The sequence below is a fragment of the Ambystoma mexicanum genome, chromosome 9 (genome assembly GCF_040938575.1).
Source record: "Ambystoma mexicanum isolate Mex_15411 chromosome 9, UKY_AmexF1_1, whole genome shotgun sequence".
Classification (NCBI taxonomy): domain Eukaryota; kingdom Metazoa; phylum Chordata; class Amphibia; order Caudata; family Ambystomatidae; genus Ambystoma; species Ambystoma mexicanum.
This window is the reverse complement of record NC_090931.1, coordinates 194087324-194101791: the sequence shown is the minus strand read 5'-3', so window position 1 is coordinate 194101791 and position 14468 is coordinate 194087324. Positions and strand designations below refer to the sequence as shown.

Sequence of the window (14468 nt, the reverse complement as noted above, 5' to 3'; positions counted from 1 at the left end):
TCCTCAAGCCTGTATCCTGGGAGCCATCTCCGCTGCAGACCGTCTTGCCATCCACAAGAAAGCAGCCTTCTACCACATGAGATTGCTAGGACCGATTGTCCCGTTTCTTCTAATAACTCAAAAAACTGTTGGTCCTTGCTGTAGTTCTGCTGTGAATGGACTACTATAATGGTTTCTACACTGGTCTCCCTGTAAAGACGCTGCATAAACTGCAGAGTGCTCAGAACTATACTGTCCGCCTCATGCTGGACTTGAAAAGATCTGATCATTTACCACTTGGGTACTAAAATCGGTACACCGGCTTCCTACAAAGCTACACATGCACTTCAGGACCCTTTGCTGGACTCAAAGCCATCCATAGTCGTGCACCCATAGACCTCACCAAAGCTCTACCAGTCTATGGGTTGCCTACATGTTCAAGGCCGTCTTACCATCACCTCGTGTGTCTCCTGCCATCCAAAATATGCAAGTGCTGCAAGTGCTGGGGGGCAGACCTCTGCATAATCAACACGCCTCTGCTGGAAATGACTAGCACTAGACCTTCACCTTGAGACGGATGTGATCGCCTGTAGTTCAGATGAGCACTGAAGACTCAACAATTCCTTAATCCTTATGGATCAAAGAATTGCCCAACCGCATTATCCTTCGCCCCTTTCCACATCAGTCAACCTATAGTGCTCCTAAGCAACGGCATGCTGTGGAGTAGCACAATACAGAAACTACAACTAAATGGTGCAACTAGCACGATATTAACATAAACTCAGTTCATACTTTAGAGTGATCTCATTTGAATGCATAGCTGAAAGTTCAGCCAGTCCCCCCACCTCAATGCCAAGTCCTTTACTCCCAAACAGACGCGATCATTGTCCATTGTGCAGACCGTTGTTCAAGGACCCTGGCCCACTTCCAGGTTTACTTTGGCTGCAGCGCACTCCTCCTCAAAGGAACATCATTCACCAGAGTTCACATTTGGGGTTTGCCGCAACCACACCATGAATGGATCACGGTAATTGGGGGTTTCAGAAAGATCAAAAACCAAATATAAATAATCAGAACTGACTTTTTACATGCAATTTATTGCTATACACAGTGGACATCCTGAAATGTGGACTGGGTGATGCCAGTCGGTCGGTTGACAACCCTGTTCAGCCCTAGGGCACTTAAAAGTAATCCTCACAGCAGTATAGTACAAAGCAGCGCGTGGGACAGCCCCCTCAATATGCCTTTGTACGAATGTACTGATGGGTTCTATGAATGTATTCCTATTTATTTTGGTCGAATGGCAACTTCACAGAATTCTCTTGCCAGAGATTTGCAGATTTTTACCACCATTGCTGTGGGGTGGGCGGAGACCCCCGCAAACCCTCCTCCTACTCTCCTATCTACCTTTCACAAACTTACTTATTTGTGGCAAAAAAAAATGATTCGGCGAAATGGAGGTCTGTAAAGTTGCCATTCGGCTAAAGAGGGGTATACGCTACAGATGGGCCTTGCTCCATCCCTGTGCTTGCAATTCTTCCCTTCTTCCTGCTTTTGCATACCCACAATTCATTGCTCAGTGGCTCTGAACTAGAGGGGAACTTCCAGGGATGGATTCTGGGTGCTGCGGTGACAAGTGAGGGTCGTCGCCTTCCCAAACTGATGCTGGAGCCTCCCCACACAACCGAACTCGACTATCCCTACATCAAGACAATCACAGAATCAGTGGCTACATTTCAAATGTTCACTTTTTTTATTTCCCCATTTCTGAACAATAGGCTGAGTTGGGGGTGCGTTTAGGCCTCTTTCATTGGGTATGGATTATTCTTTCTTGTATTGAATAAACAATCTGTATTTGACACAATGTTTGGACTCCATGTTCTAAATAAACCTTTAAATTCAAATGTTTCCCTAACCCTTGGAAACCAGGCCTCTTGTTTCTGTGTCTCCAGATGAGATGTCTGCAATAATTGGCTCTCCAGATGTTTTTGGTTACAATTCCCATCAACCCTAGCCAGCATAGTCAATGGTAAGAGGTCACGCGAGCCGTAGTCCAAAACTAGAGAGCCGCAGGTTGCAGACCCCTGCCCTAGGTGGAGTTGCTTGTTCTATTCTGTCCGATGTATCGACTGGAGACAGGTCCAGTCGATACAGGTCCAGACCTCCACCGAGATCCGAACAGGCATAGTCACTTGGCACTGTATGTGTTTGCTCAGGCGGTAGGCCGCGTGCGGGGAGGGGTTGGGACTGGAGACAAATGGCTGTTAAAGGTTGTATCTCCCATTAGCGGTTGCTCTGGCATTCCAGACATCATAAGGCACAAGTCCTTTAACTCTCCATGCTTGAGATCCAAAGAAGTGAAAGTGCCCATGTCAGTCGGTGGACAGTGGTGTAACAGAGGAACAAGCAGAGAAGAAATAGGGCCAGTCCTGCCTGGAACGGCAATCTGGCAAACGCTGTTGGGGCTGGGGGCATAATGCAGGCCCTCTCGGCGTCTCTCCTCCAGTGCTCTGGCTCGGATCCTGGCTGGCAGACTCACGCTCCGTCCAATTAAATATTACGAAAACGGGTGATAACACCCATTACCACTGAACTTAAAAGCAGGAGACCGCACTCATAACATCTTGGAACGGTCAGCTTGTTGGGCTCGATGTTCATTGGGTAATCAACCTTCCTCGATAGTAGCATTAAGGAGACTTTGGAGCTATATCGAAGAAGACCCGTTTGAATTTGTTTTAACATGTTCAGATGATTTAAATGTATACAAGCTGCATCATGCGTTTAACAACAACAACGACTTAAAAACAATACCCTACCATAGGCGCCGTGTACACGGATGCCCCTGCACTACTTGAACAACGGGGCACGAGTGTCTTTTTGCCCCCGTTATGAACGATTTGTTTTCAAAAAGGGTTTTAAAAGTTTCATTGCAGTGCCATGAAACTTTTCAAACGCATACGAAACAAATAAAAACATGGGATTGAGAGCTGGGCGTCGGGGCTTTTGTTCTCTCCTGCCGGGTGCAGGCAGCTGAAGCGTTAGCAGGAATCTCGCTAAATTGGCAAATGCTGGTCACTTCAAAACGGGGAGCCGCCTATTCCCCACCCCAGCCTCGATAGTGGGGAGAGCGGACAGCCATGCTCCCTCTTTATGCTATTTCTGACTTGTATCCTCTTTACTTTATTATTTTTCTAGCTTTGACATTTTGCATTCACTTTATTTCCATTCTTACTTTATTTTTCTTTCGGAATCTTGTTTACAACCATCTCCCCCGTCTACCGTCCCTTTCCCTTTGCCTCTCATCTTCCTCCCACATCCCTCGACCCACACCCATGATTTTGATGCTGCCCCTCTCCGTCTCCCTCTCTTAAGCGGTAAGTTAGTCCCACTCTCACCCACGTTACATGTCCATGGCAGTTTTAAACCCTAGGTCAATTATTCAAACTTCAGTAAGTTGCATGTTAATGCACCTGCCGTGGAACGATGTGGGCAACCGGAAGGTCCAGCTGCCTAACAGGCTGGCAAAGAGCAATGGAAGAGAGCAAACTATGGATACAGGGGGAAGGCAGGTAGGTAAAGACATGGAGAGAAAGGAAAGGAGAAAAAGGCAGGGAGTGTGCTAGAGATAGAAATGTGGAGAGTGTATGAGGGATGGCGTGGTGGGTGGGGAGGAGAGAGAGACAGCAGGTAACGACTTGGGAAGGCGTGAGCAAAGAAGGAATGATGTATGCCTCAGGATTAATATGTGGACAAAGAAGGAGGCATGGGGACTGGCGGAGTGTGAATATGAGATGGAAGGAGCAAAAGAAAACAAAATGGATCATTTGAGGGATGGGAGAGGGAGTGACAACTGGGAAAAGATAGGAGAATTGGTACAGGGTAAAGCGGTGGGAGAATGGAGGAATACTGGAAAGAGAAGTGGGAAGAAAAGGGGAAAGTAATTGTGTAGATACGTGAAGTGGCCTTCATGGTGTCGGTATTATGCCTCCAAACATTTACACGCAGACAAAAACCCTTAGAAACAAAAAAGGTACTAAACTGAAAAATAATCAATACCTCTGCAAAGGCCACAAGGATCCAGGAATGGTTTGCACCACTACCCAACCTGTGCAGCAGAAACACAGGCCCTTTCAAGTGCAAGGCATCTCTGAGGCCCTCCTTGTAGCCAGGTTGAGAAAATGCGAACAAATGATTGTCTTATCACCCCAGATCCCTACTGACTGACAGATTCCAGTCAGTCTCTCGGGCAGCATCAGTGCCTTTCCACCTTTTCAGTTGAAATGGGCCCTGAGCCTCGGGAGGCCCCCTGAGAAGCTGCCCTGTGTTGGCAGTTTTAGGACACAGCAACACGCTCCTTTAATTCGGGAAATGAAACGTGTGCTTTGCAGTGCAAACATTACAGGCTGCCTTTGCTGGTGCCTCCAGGCAATCACCTCTCTCGGGCCTCTTGCAGTATCCAGCAACCTTCTCATAACCTTGTTAATGTTAAAGGTCATTTGTACCGCGCACTATCACCACCAGAGTGGTCCCCTGGCGGCTCTGAAAGAGGGGGGGGGGAGGGTGGGTTAGTGGGTGGAGGCTGGAAAAGTGCAAGATTGCAGTGATGTGCTGTTGGCAGCCTCAGCCCGGTGGTTCCGTCGGCTGGGCCTGGGGTGTATGCGGCCGGTAGTCGTCGTGTGCTGATGTGCGAGTCTATGTGTTTTTTTGTTTTGTTGTTGCAGTGTAGTGAAGTTTGTGCGGTTTGCTGCGCTAGAAGTTTGTGGTTGTGTTTGGTTTGGAGTTTGAGAGGTGTATGCAGAGAAGGAAATTGTTAATGGTATTCGTTAGTCATCTCTATCCTGGACTGAACCGGTTGGGCTCGTGTATTCTTACCCGACGGGATGCTTGTACACCCTGAGCCTCAGGAGGTACGTGCCCGTTTTTCCATTCGAGGCCGTTAGAGGATCTAGCTGTCCCCTCCGCCCGCTCCCTTAATAACCTTGCATGCTCCTCACCCCCTCCACATGACTAGCGCCGCTGCTAGTGTCCATACACCCGGTTGTGTGGTGATTGGTGGTATCTTGTTCGTTCCACAGCCTCGTGGAACCTAGTTGTGGCTGTACGGGCGGTGGGGGATGGTAAGGGTTGGCTGGAGTAGTTGTATCCATTTCTCTGGGTCTCGCGGGTGGACCCCTGTGTCCAGCGTCAGCCCTACTGGTGCCCAGGGTACTTCTGTCGGTTCTAGGGGTTTGTCAATGTCCTTTTTTGATGAGTCGTTTGTCTTATTGTTGTTTCGGTTTTAGTCTCCGGTGTTGAAGAGGCAGGTTTTTAGTAATTTTCTGAATTTAAGGTGGTCTTTGGTGTTCCTTATTACTTTTGGGATGTTGTTCCAGGTTTTCGCAGCTAAGTGGTAGAAAGCGGTGCCTCCGAGTTTCTTCTTGATGTGAGGTTTTTGTTCCAGTCGGATTTCGTTGGTTGACCTGAGCGGTCTCGTTGGCTTGTAGATTGTTATTTTTTTTGTAGGAATTCTGCTCCTTGTCCGCTGATTGCCCTGTGCGTTATGCACAATGTTTTGAAGATGATACGCTGTTTTACTGGGAGCCAGTGTAGTGTTATTAGGGCCGGGGTGATGTGGTCTCTTCTGGATAGTTTGAGGAGTAGTCTGGCTGCAGTGTTTTGGATCCGTTGTAGCTTCTTCAGTAGGTATTCCGGTATACCGAGGTAGAGGCTGTTTGCATAGTCGATATTTGACATGATGAGGCCGACGATGGTGAGTGTTTTGTGTGTGAAGGAGAGGAAAGGTAGTATTTTTGTTGCCGTGTGGAGGAGGAAGAAGCATTTCTTGACTGTTGCGTTTATTTGCGGTTCTAAGGTTAGGGTGTTGTCCATCAGGACTCCCAGATTTTTTACTACCTTAGATGGTGATGGTGTAGATCCCATTTCCGTTGGCCACGGGATGGCGGTTTTCTTCTCTTGGTCTTTGGATATGATCATGATTTCGGTTTTTCCTGGATTGATTTTCAGGTTGTTGGCATTCATCCAGTTGAAGACTTCTTTTAGACAGTCGGTTAAGTTTGAATGATCGGCTTGGGTGTCTTCGATCTTGTAGATGATTTGAGTGTCGTCTGCATAGTTGTAGCATTTGATGTTGTGTTTCTTGAAGATTCTGATTACTGGGGTTTGGTAGATGTTGAAGTACAGTGGAGATAGTGAGGATCCTTGTGGTACTCCACAGTCGTTGACTCGTGGGGTGGATTTGAAGGGTTTGATCCAGACGGTTTCAGTTCTGTCTGCTAGGAATGATTTAGTCCAGCGTAGCGCTGTGTCTGTTATGCCTATGTCTTCTAGTCTTTTGGTTAGGGTGTCATGGCTAACTGTGTCGAAGGCTGCAGAGAGGTCGAGCAGGATAAGGGCAGATGTTGTGTTGGAGTCTGCATTCGTTTTTAGGTCATCCCAAATGGATAGTAGTGCTGTTTCTGTACCTCTTGTGGGCCTGAAGCCGACTTGAGCTTGGTCTAGCAGGTGGTGTTCTCCAACGTATTCTTGGGTTAGTTTGTATACGTAGGTTTCGAGGAGTTTGGCTGGGTAGGGGATGTTGGAGATTGGTCTGTAGTTGGAGAGGTCATCTACGTCCCCGCTTGTGTTTTTAAGAAGTGGTTTGATGTAAGCCGATTTGAAGATCCTTGGTACTGTTCCTGTTGCCAGTGATAGATTTAGAAGGTTTCTGAAGTATTCTGCTGGTGTTCCTTGTCTGAGGATTGATTTGTAGATGTCAGGGGGGCAGGGATCCATTGGTGAGCCTGCTTTCTTGCTGTGTTTTATCAGCGTTGCGAATGCCTCTGCTGATATTTGAGGGTAGTTATTGAGTTTGTGCTGCGGTTCTGATTTAGGTTTGTTTGGTTGTAGGTCGCTGCTGGTTGGTCTCTGTTGGATGGTTTGTCGGATGTCATTGATTTTCTTTTTGAAGTGGTCTGCAAGGTTGTTGCATAGTTTCTCCGAGGGGGTTGGGGTGTTGTCACAGCCTGGTGGGTTTCTCATTTCTTTAATGATATGGAACATTTCTTTTTGTGTGTTGGTGGCATTTGTGATTCTGTCATCATAATGCTTTCTCTTTGCCTTTTGAATTTCCTTCTTGTATGCGCGGATGTGCTTCTGGAACATTGTTTTTTTGTCTGGATTGTAATCTTTCCTCCATTCCGTTTCCATCTTTTTGTTTTCTTTTTTCATGGTGCTTAGTAGTGGGGTAAACCATTTTGCCATTGCTCTTTTCAATGGACATTTAGTGTTTCAGCTTCCCGCTGGCTGCCTGTCCAAAACAATGTGTAGCTATTAGCCCTCCTTCGCTGCATTCCTTTGACTCCTTTGTAATTTAAGCACCCAACAGGTTCTTTGGAAAGTTTTTTTTCCAGCTGTAGGAAATGGGGCCCAAAAACAAAATGTTTAAATGGGCACCCACCAGCCCCGTCAAATTTTCCGACAGCTGTGCAGTTTCATACAGTTTTGTATTCACTTCTCCTAACCCTCCAGCCCTTACACCCCATAGTTGCTGGTTTTACTCGGATTTATGCAGGTAAAACTCAAGAACGATTCCATGTGTGACACAACTTCACATTCTGAGCAAGTGGAAATGTGCTTTGTATCAAATCACAGAACATTGGTATAGACCAGAACCTCATTGATTGTTGTCTCAGCTGGGAGACTGACTTGAATGGGCATGCATTATACCTACTTCACTGCCATCTTTTGGGTCGTTAGCATTTGTTTTGAAATTGCCATTTTGCAGCTTTTGTACATGGACACCATTATGAATGAATTTTTCAGATAGCAACTGTACATGAAAACATATTTGCACAGAAACAGTGCCTGCAATAGTGGTAATTTCAATATGCTTTGTTTTACATTCAGAATGCTTTGTTTGTACTAGTCTCTTGAAAGACACACAAAGCATTATACTGTGCTCCTTTAGACACCTTACAACAGAATCCCAACAATTTTAAGGTGTTTACAACTTATTGGTGCAAATCGTGCTAACCTTTGCAACATTAGGGTTAAGAATTTATAAGTGCAAAATTAAAAAAAAACTCGCCTCTGTACTGAAAATCAAAAGTCGGCACCCTCGTTCCCCACCTTTTAGACATGCTTCCATGCAGGGCTGGCCGTAGAAAAGGAGGACCGCCTGGGGTGCCATACTCACCCTCTCATGGTGGGGCGCCCCAGCCCAGAGTACTCTGGTGTAGCGGCGCCCCTCGGGTCCCCCTGCACGTTTTTTTTATGGCAGCCATTGCCCTTCTTGTTATTTTGAGGTGCACCTTGGTGATGTGTCGGGTTGTCACCTCCTACAGGGGCAGCATTGTACAGTCAGGTGGGCGTTTGTTGTCCTTCTGCTGTCATTTGGTGGTGCACAGCCACAGGCCAGACAACCTTTTGCTGGCGGTAAAGAGGTCTCACATTGTCCAGGGCAGGGAACTTCAGGGTGAAAGAAAAAAACGCCCTGGGGGGGCCGCTTGTTTACTTCCTGGCTGGCGTCGACCCCTGCTCGGCTTCAAGTCGACTTCATTAGTGCAAGAATGAAAGGCAGTTAACTTCCTCCTGCAGCCCCTCAAATCAGAATGTAGCATACAAAACTGCTCATTTGAATTTTGAATATCTATAGCGTGCTCAGGGCGGACCTAACCATATAAAAGCGCAGAACAAAACACTTCTAGCGCAAGAATGTACTTATTTATTTGTTAGGCACCGAAAGCCTGCAGGCATCGGGGCGCCACAAAAAGACGTATGTATAAGACACAATACGAAACATAGAAGCACAGGACACTTGGCAGGCTAAGGCATGAAAAGGAGCTGTCACTTAACTAGGGTAAACTATCTTCATTTGAAAAGGAGCGTTTTCAACATCTTTCTGAAAATGATGTGATTGGGTTCCAATCTCAGGTTCAGAGGGAGTTTGTTCCAGCTAACGGCTACGCGGTTGGGAAATGCTCTGCCTAGGCCATTTGCTTTCTTGTGTGAATGTACTACAATGAGCCCAAGCTTCTGATCTCAATGCTCAGACAAGTGAGTAACTGATACTTTTAGATCTAAGGTAGACCAGGGCTTTTCCGTACAGGCACCTGTGTGTAAGTGTCAGAGATTTAAACAAAACACGGTCTTCGACACTCAGCCAATGTAGCTCCCTTCCAGCATTGCTAATATGGTCTGGTATTGCTTTTTGCTTGATTATTCTCACTGCGTTGTTTTGAAGAAGTTGGTATTTTGTCATGCATTGTTTACTAGCACCTAGCAAAAGTGCATTACCATAATCCAGGCGGAATAAAATGGTTGCTCTGGCTATGGTGGTACAATTTACTTCGTTGAGTACGGGTTTGATTGCTCTCAACAACCTGATGCAGTAGGAGCAATTTTTGCTCACATGCATGGCTTGAGCATCTGAGCTCATTGAGGCTTCCAAGGTCAAGCCCAGGGTTTTAACCTTGGCCACTCTTTCATGTGTGTCTTTTATCAAAAATGATTCATATTCCGATGATCATTTAGCACTGGCCTGATTGGAGCCAAAAACCATCAGCTCGGTCTTGTTACCAGTTAAACACATCCACTTGTGATCCATCCATAATTCTATGACGTTATAGAGGTCCTTAACTGATTGGCTGTCCTTATAGTCCCCGATACGTTCCACCACTAGCTGGGTGTTGCCAGCATAGTTGGTGAAAAAGGCCTTGATGTTGTCCAAAACCTCACAGAGGAAACGCAGGTACAGATTGAATAAGAGTGGCGAGACACTAGCTCCTTAGGGAAAGCTGCAGAAGATGTTACTCATGCGAGAATGTATCGCCCCAGTGTTTCCTGGATATCCTGTCCGCGAGGAACAAAGTCAACCAGCCAATTGCCTTTTTGGAGCAATTGCCAACTTTCTCAAGTGCCTGTTGCAGTAGCTGGTGGTCAATCAGATCAAAAGCTGGACTGAGGTCCAGCAAGACAAGACCACCTGCCTTACCTTTATCCATGATTCCCAACATTTTAGTCTGCAAGTCAAGCATAGCGGTCTCAGTGCTGTGTGCAGCACTAAAACCCAGACTGTTGGCGATGCAGAATCTCGTTGGTCTCTACGTATGCCAGTAATTGCGCAGTACCAATCTTGTCCATTACTTTCAGGGTGAAATTGCAGTTGGTAATGGGTCTAAGGTTGCCCGGTTCTCGTTGGTCGAGATTGGGATTTTTCACCAACTGAGTAATAGTGACCCGTTTGAGAATAAAGGAGGATGAGAAGTCACCAGGTAAGCTGCCCTGTTACTAGTTAAACGCAAAGGTTTTTAGGGCCTTCCAAAACTGGGCAAGTGTCTGACAGTCCCTAATCTCCAGAGGTAGACTATTCCAGAGTCTAGGACCGAAGACAGCAAATCTTCTGTCTCCCCTGGAGACAAATACCGAATGGGGGCTGCTCAGCAGTAGCTAGTCCCTTGACCAGAGTGTCCTCAAGGGGTTGCGAGAACAGATTTTAGTGCTTAGGTACTCCGGGGCCAATCCCTTTATGCACTTAAAAATCAGACATGCCACCTTACATTTGATGAGGTCCTCATCTGCCAACCAGTGCAGTGTTCTGCAAAGAAGGGAAACATGCTCTGATATACCAAGCCTGCCAATCCGTCTGACTACTGCATTTTGGGCCTTCTGAAGCATGTACAATTGTTTGGCAGGGATACCCATCAGGAGGCTATTACAATTACTATTGCATATTGGTCATGCCCCCCACCACTGCTGCATGATCCTCCTCAGGAATGAAAGGTAAAACCCGACGAAGCATCCACAGGGAGTAGTAGACTGACTGTACCTTAGCCCCAACCTGTGCTTCGGTGCCAAGGTTCTCCTGCCATAGGCAACCTAAGTTCTTTATTTTAAGTAGCAAATTGAAACTCCTTGCCAAGGATATGTGGGGGAAAAAGATTCCCTTGCAGCCAGAACCTGTTTCCCAGGTCCGAACAGGATAAGCTCAGTGATGGGTCATTAGTAACTTAATGGTTTCATGCCTACATTCTGATGCGAGAGGAGGTGGAGTGGAGTGTGGTAGTTAATGTGCACTGCAGGTAGCTTTTCTGTTGCAGTGCTTGGGACGTTTTAGCTCCAAGATGTCACAAGCTGCTGGAGGCACACTGATAAAAAGGTGCCAATTTCACACATAAATGTGTTTTAAATTCCAAAAAGTCAGCACCGCATGCCACCTGCCTTTCGCAAGCCAGCCTGCCTTTCACCTCGAGTCACCAGAGGGTCCCGTCTGACCCCCACCCCATGGACTTCGGCATTAAGGTAGTCATAATAGGAAGGACATCTGTTTCTGCTCTCTGCTGAAGTGGCCGTTATGGGATGTACCGGGGTTGCAGAAGCGCCTTTGCGTGCGGAAAGGCTTCCTCAAATGGCCTTTTATAAACGCAAGGCCGGGAGAGAGGTTTTGCGGTGGTGGGGAAGCAGGGCAGTTGCATTGGATAAAGGTTCCTCACTCAGAATGGAGAGCCATAAATATGCTCAGAGTCTGAATGCAGTCTTTAAACATCACTTTTCTATGCATGAAGTGGGCATCAATGCTGGAAACGGAGCTCTCTAGTGCGGCTTGGTGTGCTGATACATTCGGAAGCTGCCCTTATAGTATACTAGAACGGGCAGCTCCTAGTGGCCCAGCTGCAGGCCCCTTAATTACTACTCATCACTTTCTTCCAGCAGAGCATTAGATCCTCTCCGCCAGGTAAATTGAAATACATCACACAAAACCGTTTTAAATTAGATCCATTTTAAGATGGTCATATTTAATGCACCAAAAAGGTTTTCTTTTTTGTAGAATGTGATATTTCCATCACTGCATTTATCGAACACTGAAACGCAAACAAGTAATCTTTTCATATATTACATGTTATACGTCGAACATCATTTTTTTGTCTTTTGCTGAATTGCATTCTGGTATTTGTAGTCTCCCTATCAAGATGGGGGAATAATGCTGCAACTGTACACTTGTCGCTAATATGGTCGTTAATATGTTTCTGTAGGCATTTTTATATTTCAGTGGGTACCTTATAAAAGGTATGTGCACTTTTCATGTCATCTTTATAAAACAGGGTATTATTGAAAGCCAGGCATGGTGTTGAGGGCAAGTGAGTCCTGAATATTTGCCCAGGATGTGGCAAGACTGGTCCTGGAGACTGCTGCAGTTATTTCCCCAGATAGTGGCCATGTGCTGCTTTTTAGGGCACATGTAAAGGATACATGTGGGTGGGCAGCGTAACCTTTTCAGAGGGCGGACGCAACCCCCTTGGGTGTTTTTAGGTTGGCAAGCTTGCTCAAGTACTTGGCTACCAGGATTTCACCCGGGTTGTCATGTTTCCAGTGCAGACACTTACCCACAAGATACATAAAATAATCATCAAAGCACATGCTCTGGATTTTGTTTTTTGAAAGGCCAATGCTCTGTTGTCTAGGTCACTTGCTTCTAAAGGGAAATGACAATTGAACTAAATGTGTATCTTTATGTTCAACTGTATATTCTCGTCTGCCAGATTTTGAATTTCCCTATGGGGGCAAAAGTTCCCACACACAGTGAGGTATGGGAGCCATACTCACCCCATGTCAAAACACCACATTTTACAGCACATGTTGCCACAAAAATGGGCAAGAGGGCGATAAAAGTATAACCTCCCAGCAAAGGGTCCCCTAAGCTGCTCAGCTGCCTTTGCAACCTTCTGCTATAGGATCCCCTACTATTCGACACCCGGCAAACAGTCTCTCTACATCGTGCTACATATTTTTAGAGATCTGTTAAGTGATTTAGACACCGCTAATTTCACACACGTCTGAGTAAACCAAGCAAATCATTGTATAATGAATTGCCCAGTTAAAACGTGTTTTTCTTTCCCTTGATGCATCTAATGTTTCGAAGACTGGCGCGCACGCTAAACGTCTGGCACCTGGAGAGCTTGCGGTGCTTTTCCAGCTTTGACACCGAGGTAGAGACACGCAAAGAACCTACTCCATTCTTGTTTTGAATGGATGGGGTGTACGGTAGTGATGCCAAGCAGGATGTTCTCTGCACCATATCGTTGCGTATTTTACATGATGCCAACTATTGTTGCCATACACTTTGTCTTGCCCAGGTGTTTGAAGATTAGCACGTGCATTTTTCTTTTTTGGAGGGGGCACCACATTTCTTTTTCGCCTAGGTCGCTGCCAGTGCCAAGGCCGGCCCTGCTTCCATGCCTTCACGAAATGGGTTGGAAGGAGGGATGAGAAGGAAAGTGGTCTACCACAGCCCCACCCCTAGTCTTGCCACCCCCCCCCAGCCCCTCCTCAGTACTAGTGGCTAATATAAAGTAACAGTTAGGCAGGAGGTTTGGCGTTCGCCCTGGTCGTGGGCCTCATTGAAAAAGTCTCCATCTCCGTGAAGCCTCACCTGTCAACTCCGTCTCTGGGAGCCCGAGGAGTGCATTAGGGGGCAGGGTAGAGGGCCTGCCTACAGCCAGCGTGGGTGTGGATGCCACCATCTCTGCCAGGGCCTTGTATCTCTTATTGTACATTTGGATTTCAAGTGCCTGCCGTCCCTGGTGCATAATGCAAAGACAGCCCCAAACGCCTGCTGGCACCCTTTGGGTTTTTCTTCCAACCTTATCGCCTGCTCCGCTTTCGCCTCTTGATTCCTGCTTCTGTAGATTTGGGGGGGAGGGGGGGAGAAATGGACTGCTTTGGCTCTGGAGGCTCAACCCCCTAATCCATGAACTGAGGGGATAGGCTCTGCCAATCGGAAGACTCGACGCAGAGCTCTTAAGTTTCCGCTGGGAAGGCTAGCCAGTACCGTTTTTGCTTGAAGCAATGAAACTGGTTTCTTTTTGGTTCGCATTTGAACTGTAAGAAAACTACACATAACAGAATTCCAGAGGGCGAGCTTCTTACGTATAGATGGGCACGTGAAAAAAACGTGTGAGCTGTGGTCGATGGCTCTCCATTGACCTCATGAAGATATAATTAGCGATCTGGACAATCTCGGCAGCTACTGGACCACTGGTTTGCACCCTAACCAGGTTTGTCTGGACAAGCACTCTGAAGTAAACTGCTGGCCAACGTTCAATGCTCAAACATTACAAATAAAACGGAGGTAAATAAAATGGAATAGTCAGAAACAAAGAGACGTATTTAGCGACAGAGAGGAGTCTGCACAGAGGTAAATGGACAAGCCACAGAGCAGAAGGAGGCGACCGATAAAATGTAAATACAATGTGGATATAGGGATGATGACCAGAAACAAATCCGTCCTGGAACGCCTGAAGCGCATGATGGATTTGATTTAAAATCTGTGATGCTGAGAAGTAAAACACCACAAAACAAGACACACATCATGCATCATAATTACATATGTAGCTGTAGGCTTCGTTTCTGCAGGAAAAAAAATGCTTTTCAGCTAATTGGCATACCCACCCTTCATTGCTCAGTGGTTCTGAACTGGAGGGGAACTTCCAGGGGTAGACACTGGGTGCATCTGT

At 46.6% G+C, this 14468-nt stretch overlaps 1 protein-coding gene across 3 annotated transcripts in view; it reads right to left on the bottom strand.

The window, feature by feature from the left end:
• Positions 1 to 14468, bottom strand: part of PCSK7 (proprotein convertase subtilisin/kexin type 7) — a 434758-nt gene that overhangs the window by 78551 nt on the left and 341739 nt on the right. The window lies entirely within an intron of this gene.